An 8,251-nucleotide genomic window follows, 5' to 3' on the forward strand; every position below is an offset into this window, starting at 1 on the left:
TGCTGGCGACAATGGTTCCAGGTTTGTCAAAATTTCTAACCTACCAAACTTGATTCATACCCTTCATCATTGGACCCTCTGAATCCATTTTTGGCTTTCGTTTGTCAAAATTTCTTATGATTTGAGAGATCCTTCAACATCAAATTTGTCTAAAATATTAAGAGAATTTTCTAGTTGCCTACAGTATTTTTGGACCAATGTAAGTAAATAAATGTTATCACTGTCTTATAGGTTTTCCATTAATATATAGTTTGTGAATCTTGGACATTCCATTAATATATAGTTTGTGAATGTTGGACATCGTTTAATTAATTTTTCATTTTTGGACAACTTTGAACCAAATTGAAGTTGCATTAATGTTTTTAAAAGTTTTTAAGATCCAATAAAAGATTCAATTTTATAAAATTGGTTTAAGATGAAAACCTCTACATTTGATATTGGGTCCTAAGAATTTGCAATATAATTGGATCTTTTGGTATCCAATTTTGATAATATTAAGAGTTGTCAAAGTTATCTGAAGATATTGGTACACATCAATGACTTCAATTTAATTTTAAAAAGCCTAAGAAATTTTTTTATTATATTTTAGGCGACAAGATTGAAAGAGGCAATCGGACAAAATCAAGGCTAAACTGTTTTCTGAGTAAACTTTTACTTTTGAAACTAGTTTTGGGAAATTAAATGTAACACCCCGTCCCAAAGTACAAAGCAAATTTTCCAACTTTGACCAAGGTTGACCGTTGACCGTTGACTTTGACCGTTGGCCGTAGACCGAAGGGGTCAAAAGTTGACTTTTTGACTCGGATGAAATTCTAGGTTGACTGAGGTACAGTTATGAAGTACACGTTGGCACGAGTTCATAGACTACCGTCACGCTTAAATTGGACATCTGGTTAAAAAGTTATGGACGTGTGAAGTTTTCCGACTACCGTAATATTTTAATATTTTTGAATTGGTGAACAGTGAAATGCCACGTGTCGACGTCTGAGAGGTCCACGTGGGTGAACAGTGTCACCCACGGTGGCTTTTATTTTGGCAAAACGGCGGGGGAAGGACAGAGAAGGAGAGAGAAGAGAGAGAGAGCTAAAGAGAGAAACGACCGGCCACCACCGGTTGGCCACCGTCCGGCCACATGCGCCGGCCAGGCAGGAGCGCCTCTCCATTTCCGACCAGCCACCCAAATCTCACGGCTAAGCAGCCGGTAACGCGCCGGGATCGGAGCGTTTTCCGACGACGGCGATTTTTCCCCTCCACCACCGGCCACCGCCATTTGACCCATTTCCCGCCATTTTCACGGCCACCGAACCTCCGACGTGCCGGGATCGGAGTATTTTCCGGCGAGGGGCCGAAAATCTTCAAACCCAGATCTTTTCGTCATTCGGCCTCCGTTTGCCTCACCGCCAGTCCCGTTGGAACCCTCTCCCCTCGATCTACAAAATCCCTAAAAATCTCAGCCATCGGCCACCAGACGCGCCGCCGGCGGGGACTGTTGCCGATGACCGCGGCGGCTCGCCAGAAAATCCTGTTCCGGTGAGTACCCAGTTGCACCGCTGGTCCCTCCCCACTGATTCCGATCCCCTGAATCCAAATCCGGGGTCTTTTTCCTCCAATTCGTGACGATTTGAGAGGATCGAAGAGTTGAATCCCGAAAGCTTTCCGGCGAGATTTCGGCCACCACCGGTCCGATCTCTGGGAAGTAAGACCGGATTTGTAATCCTCGTCGCTCAAGCTTCGATTCGATATATTACTCGTCAATTTTGGTTAACATTTGTGTTTAACCCCCGGGTACCGGGTATTATTTACTCGAATAAAATATTATTTTATTTGACTGTGTGTGAATTGTTGTTCTAAAAGCACGTGTGCATCGTGGAATTAATCCCATGGAGGATCTTAGGTTAATTCCGTGCTCCAGGTGAGTGACCCACCTTAAAAACTATTTTCAGGTGATGATTTATATTTATTTGGTGATATTTGAATATTTGGAAAATATATGTATGTGGTTGGAATTTTATAAAATTGGGTATTTATTTTATAATGTCAAATTTTGGATGTTTGGTTATATGCATACATATATATATATATATATATTTTTTTTTTTGATGCCATGATTGAATATTGGAGAAATTCAAAGAATTTACGATTTAAATTCTGGATTATTACTATTATTATTTTTACCGAGAATTTTCATGTACAATCAAGGGCTTATGAAGAGAAAATATATTTAAATATTTTTTGTGAGCCTTATATATTATTTTGGAGGAAAAAAAAATTGATTTAAATGATTTGAAGAAAAATATTGGTATGATGGTACTGTATGTTTTAAAAAGGTAATTATGCATTTATAATGCGAGGTGGTTGATTTCATGGTTTTGAGTAAACCATATTTCTTTTCTGTATTGATGATTTATGGTGAGAAATGCAAGGAATGTGGGATTGGAGATTTTTATAACTCCCACGGTAAATTTCGAAAATTTTTGGTAATAATAAAAATGGGCTATTGGTATTTATTTTTATTTTAATTATTTTATACGCACTTATGCAATACTAATGTTCTATACCGTACATGAGATTGTGATTAGGGCGCAGGTTTTAGTCTCCCGTGAGTTACCTACGGACTTAAGGGCAGGCCGTTTTAGTATAGTACACATAACCCCCCTTCTCCTAGGCTGGGATGACAGGTTTTAGCAGCGGTGCTGTCGGGACGCCGAAGCGACCGTATGCCGGTTCTCTCTTTAACCCCCGCCTGAGGGTGCTCGGGACGCTGAGTACCGTAGGGCATCACTGGTATATAGTGTGGTGCGTCAGGCTATTTTTCGATTTGAATTTTCAAGCTTATTATTTGGAAATACTATTCAAATAAAATGGTTAATTTATTTAAGTTTTACCGTTTATTTCAAACACATAATTTTGTGGTATTTTTCTATATGAGTTATTAATTGTTATTGAAAATTTACTTTATTTCGGATTATTTCTTTGAGTGCATTGGGTTCCAAAAATTGTTGCATTTTATTGGTAATTATTGATTAAATATTTTCATATAAATTGTGGTGCTCTATATTATTATTTGCATGATTTTGTATTATAAATGTTGATATTCCATTTATTTATTATTTAATTAATTATTTATTGGCTACCTTGATTTTGGGGAAATATAATTCCTGGGTTTTGTGAAATGTTTTAAAAGGGAAACTTTTCCAACCGAGTGAACCGTGAGGGTTTGAGAGAAAATATTATTTTCAATTAATTATTATTTATTTACTCATTTATTGTTAATTATTCAAATGTGCTGTAATTTTCGTTACTATTATAATTGTACAGTAGATAGGGTCACTCACTAAGATAATTAGCATATCACGTTTTTAAATTCCGTTCCCTTAGGTTCGGGCTAGTAGGCGACATCAGAATCAACTCGACGTTTGTTGCTGTTGAGTTTTCAAGAGTTATGCTTCCTTGTGTTCTATTGTATTATTGTTTCCTATTTTATGTTGTATAACTTTCACACTCATCTGTAACTTTGATGCTCTGTACATTTACTGGACCTATTGTATTAATACTGCATGAATTTCCTGTTTATTTTATCGGAGTGTTGAAAGTTGTGGATTAAATTGTAGTAATGTGGAAGGAATAAGGGGATGTTTCTAGAAGTGATTTTCAGTGCAGGAAAATTTGTGGTAAGTCCAACTCTTAAGGGAGGTTCTGCCGGATTTTCCATTGGAGGGTCCGATAGGGTTTCCCTGGGATCAGGGCTTATCTAGGGTTCCGGTGAGGAATTTTGGACGGGTCCTGACATTAAATGCATGTTTATATTATTAATTATATTGAAAATTATTAAAACATATGATTTATATTATGTTATGAAGAATTTACCTCTTCTATCTTTTCTGATATTTTCACAAGCACGCCTTGGCAGAAATATATTTTTAGTATATGACATATAAATATATTTATATGGCTGTATTTGTGGAGGATTTTGGATTATGAGGATTGTAAGGAATCATTAATAAACTATATAATCACTACTAGAATCGAGCTGATACACGACGCAAGTACTGCGTCGCAGTAAATAAACAGCGATGCATTTGACGGAGTCGCCAAATGTTTTGTCGCGAAATATATAAGATAACAGGCAACGTATCATAACAGTCGCCTAATAATAATTTTTAGCGACGCACATTTAATTTTTAGCGACTCATACAGTGATGTACTTATAGCGACTAATAAAATAGCGACTCTTTATAATAAAGTCGCTGATAAATTTTTAGCGACACTTACGTGATTAGTCGCCAAATAATTATGTCGCTAAAAATTCTTCCTGAATAGCAACTCATTCATTTTTAGCGACACATTGTTTTGTCGCCTATTTAGCGACGCTTTATTTTTTGCGACGCATTATGTGAGTCTCTCTTTTAACGACCATATATTTTTAGCGACTATTTTTTAGTGTCTCTAAATTAGCGTCTCATGAATTTTTAGCGACGCTTTTTTGTCGCCTATTTAGCGACGTATTATTTTTAGCGACAAATTTTGTGGATCGGTTTTTTAACGACCCGTAACAATTAGCGATGAGTTTTTAGTGTCGCCATATTAGCGACCGTTCATGTTTTAGCGACAAATTATAAGAGTCGCATATTTATTAATTTTTAGCGACTCTTTTACCTATTTAGTGACGTATACAACAATATATTTATGTCGCTAAAAATTATATGAGTCGCCAAATTGATCTTATTATATGTCGTTATATATTTTAGGCGACTTTTAGTTATATTCATAAACCGCCATTTCTTTTATATTTTTTTAGATTTATCTTCATAAAAATTTATTAAAATATAAAATTAATTATAATAGCAAAAAACCCAAACTAACTTCGTCCAAAATAATTAGAATATAAAAATTTAAAATAAATACTTGTTCATAACAAAACAATAATCAATATAATTAAATATCATCTCATTGGCATATTTTTACATATGCATACTTATTGAGATGGAAGTTGATGTACTCGAGTTGACGATATTACGCCCTCATACTGCATATGGAAAAATAAAAAAATTTGTTAGCACTGACGCAAAATAAATTAATAAAAACTTAATCATAATTAATAAATTAAATTGTAATTTGGCAAATGAAAATTTAATGAATATTTACCTTCTTAAGGTTTGGCGTGGCACATATTCTCCTAATTAAAGTGGAAAACACATAAGAAAAAAACACACAATGAATAAATAAATATTACTTAAAATATAATTATAAGTTAATAAATATACGTACCAATTTATTTAGAAGATATTGTTTATCCATATCCCCTCACAGTCATTACGAACATAGCCACTCTCACATTCATCCTCATTATCATTTTCATCAACACTTGGCAATTGTATGGCAAATGGATTGTGAGCCATTGTAGTATCGCCAAGAACATCTTCTTCAACCAATTCTTCTTCAACCAAAGTACAATGTCGTGGTGGAGTTAAAACAACAGACCATCTCGAGTCAAGTTGATCTTCAACATAAAATATTTGTTGAACTTGTGAAGCCATGATGAATGGGTCAGATTTATATCCAATTTTACTAAAGTTAACACATGTAAACCCCATCTCAGCAACTTTCACACCACTGCTGTCAACCCAATCACACTTGAACACTGGAATTCAAAACATAGTGTAATCGACGTCCCAAATCTCTCTTATGATCCCATAGTATGTCATCTCGGCTAAAATTGGGTTATTATCCTTAGCACTAGCAAAATGCTCACTTTTGGCAATAACTTTGACACCACTATTTTGGGTGACCCTCTTATTATCCATATTTATAGTGTTGAATCTAACCCCTCTAATGACATATCCTTCATGTTTCGTTACCACCCATTGCGGACCATGGGCTAACCATCGTAATGTTTCAGACACTGAGTGATTAGGTTGACTTCGCTCTTGTGCAATCTAGTCAATAGAAAAATATGAAAATTTAAAGCTAAAACAATGATATTATATATTGAATATTTAACTTTCCCATACCTTATCACGTAACCAGTACGTAAATGTACATTTGTGTTCGTCTTGAAACCATTTTGCTTTTTTTCCTCGATTTTTTTTGCTTGACTTCAAGACTTCAAAATGAATACTAAAACAAATAAAAGTTGTTGTAATTAATAAAAATATCCAACATATCAACTTATCGATGCCTATTAATATATTCAAAATATCAACTAAATTATACATGTTGATATATATATATATATATATATTAAAAATATCAACTATTTTATACATTAACATGTATATACGCACCTGACATACGGTTCCACTTCTGGTGTATTCAAAAGTATATATCTATGAACTTGCTCCCAAAGTTGTTGATCAATTGATTGATTTTTTCCACCTTTAAATGGGGCACCAACATCATCCTTATCATTTAACTTTTGATATCTACCAATTGGGTTTCCAACTGCATCTAATCCTCTCTGAAATTCACTACAAAACTCAATCACTTCTTCACATATGTAACCCTCGGCAATACAACCTTCTGGCTGATTTTTGTTTCGAACATAACTTTTCAATACTTTCATGTACCTCTCAAATGGGTACATCCACTTGAAATGTACTGGTCCACACAATCTTACCTCTCGAACCAAATGTACAGTTAGATGAACCATTACATCAAAAAATGATGGTGGAAAGAATTTCTCTAAAAGGCACAAAGTTGTGACAAGATCATTTTGAATATTTTCCAATTTAGCAACAATGATAGACTTCTTGCAAATTGCATTGAAGAAAAAAGAAAGTCTTGCAATTGCATGTCTCACATGTTTAGGAAGGATTGCACGAATTGCAAGAGGCAAGAGTTGTTGCATCATTGTATGACAATCATGAGATTTCAATCCTACCATCTTTAAGTCCTCCATTGAAACAAGATTCCTAAAGTTTGAAGAATAACCATCTGGAACCTTTAAGTCCGCTAAACACTTACAAAACAATTTCTTCTCATGCTTTGATAATGTATAGCAGGCCGGTGGTAGGAAAGTTCGATTACCTTGAGGCTTAGGGGCCAAGTCTTTCCGCAAACCCATTTCTTGTAAATCTAACCGAGCATTAACTCCGTCCTTCGTCTTACTAGGAATATTAAGCAATGTACCATATATGCTCTCACAAACATTTTTCTCAATATGCATGACATCTAAATTACATCGCACATGGAGAAATTTCCAATATTCCAATTCAAAAAAAATGGACTTCCTCTTCCAACATTCTTCAGAATCAACAGTCCTTTTCCTCTTGTGTGAGTTATCAAATCTCATTGCATTAAGCTTATCTAATATTTCTTCTCCAGTCAACGGTTTTGGAGGCACTCCAAATTCTTGAAATCCATTGAAAGCCTTCTTTTGTCTTCTATATTGATGATTTGGAGGAAGAAATCTTCTATGCCCGGTAAAACTCATTTTTTTTCCATGCTTTAGCCTTGTAGCAAAAGTATTTTCACTGCAAATTGGACAAGCATAATATCCCTTCACCGCATGACCGGACAAGTTACCATAAGCTGGGAAATCATTTATTGTCCATAGCAACACTGCATTCAACGTGAATTTCTCCTGACGGTAAGCATCGAAGACCGTAACACCCTCATTCCACAACCGCTGCAGGTCTTCAACTAACGGCTCCATGTATACATCAATTTGATTTCCTGGTTGCTTCGGTCCAGAAATTAGAAGACTTAACATCATAAATTTCCGCTTCATACACAACCAAGGAGGAAGATTATACACAACCGTCATCACAGGCCAACAACTATACCTACTACTCAACATATTATGTGGATTAACTCCATCGGCCGCGATCCCAAGTCTCAAATTCCTATCTTCGGATGCAAAGTTTGGCCATAAACGATCAACCAACTTCCAAGATGGAGAATCCGCAGGGTGTTGCATTTCCCCTGTCTTAACCTTTCTCCCATTGGCATGCCATGTCAAATTCTTAGCTGTTTCAACACTACGAAACATTCGTTTAAAACGCGGAATAATAGGAAAGTACCATAAAACTTTATTTGGAATATTGCTAGCAACTCCATTCTTATCCATTTTCCATCTAGCAGATCCACATTTAGGACATTCATTAAGGTCCACATATTCCTTCCTAAACAGAATACAACTTTTAGGACATGCATGAATCTTGATGTACTCCATTCCCAAAGCACTCAAAGTCTTCTTAACATTGTACATGGAGGTTGGCAACACATTGTCATTTGGCAACATCTGGGATAA

The sequence above is a fragment of the Ziziphus jujuba genome, chromosome 7 (genome assembly GCF_031755915.1).
Source record: "Ziziphus jujuba cultivar Dongzao chromosome 7, ASM3175591v1".
Classification (NCBI taxonomy): Eukaryota; Viridiplantae; Streptophyta; class Magnoliopsida; order Rosales; family Rhamnaceae; genus Ziziphus; species Ziziphus jujuba.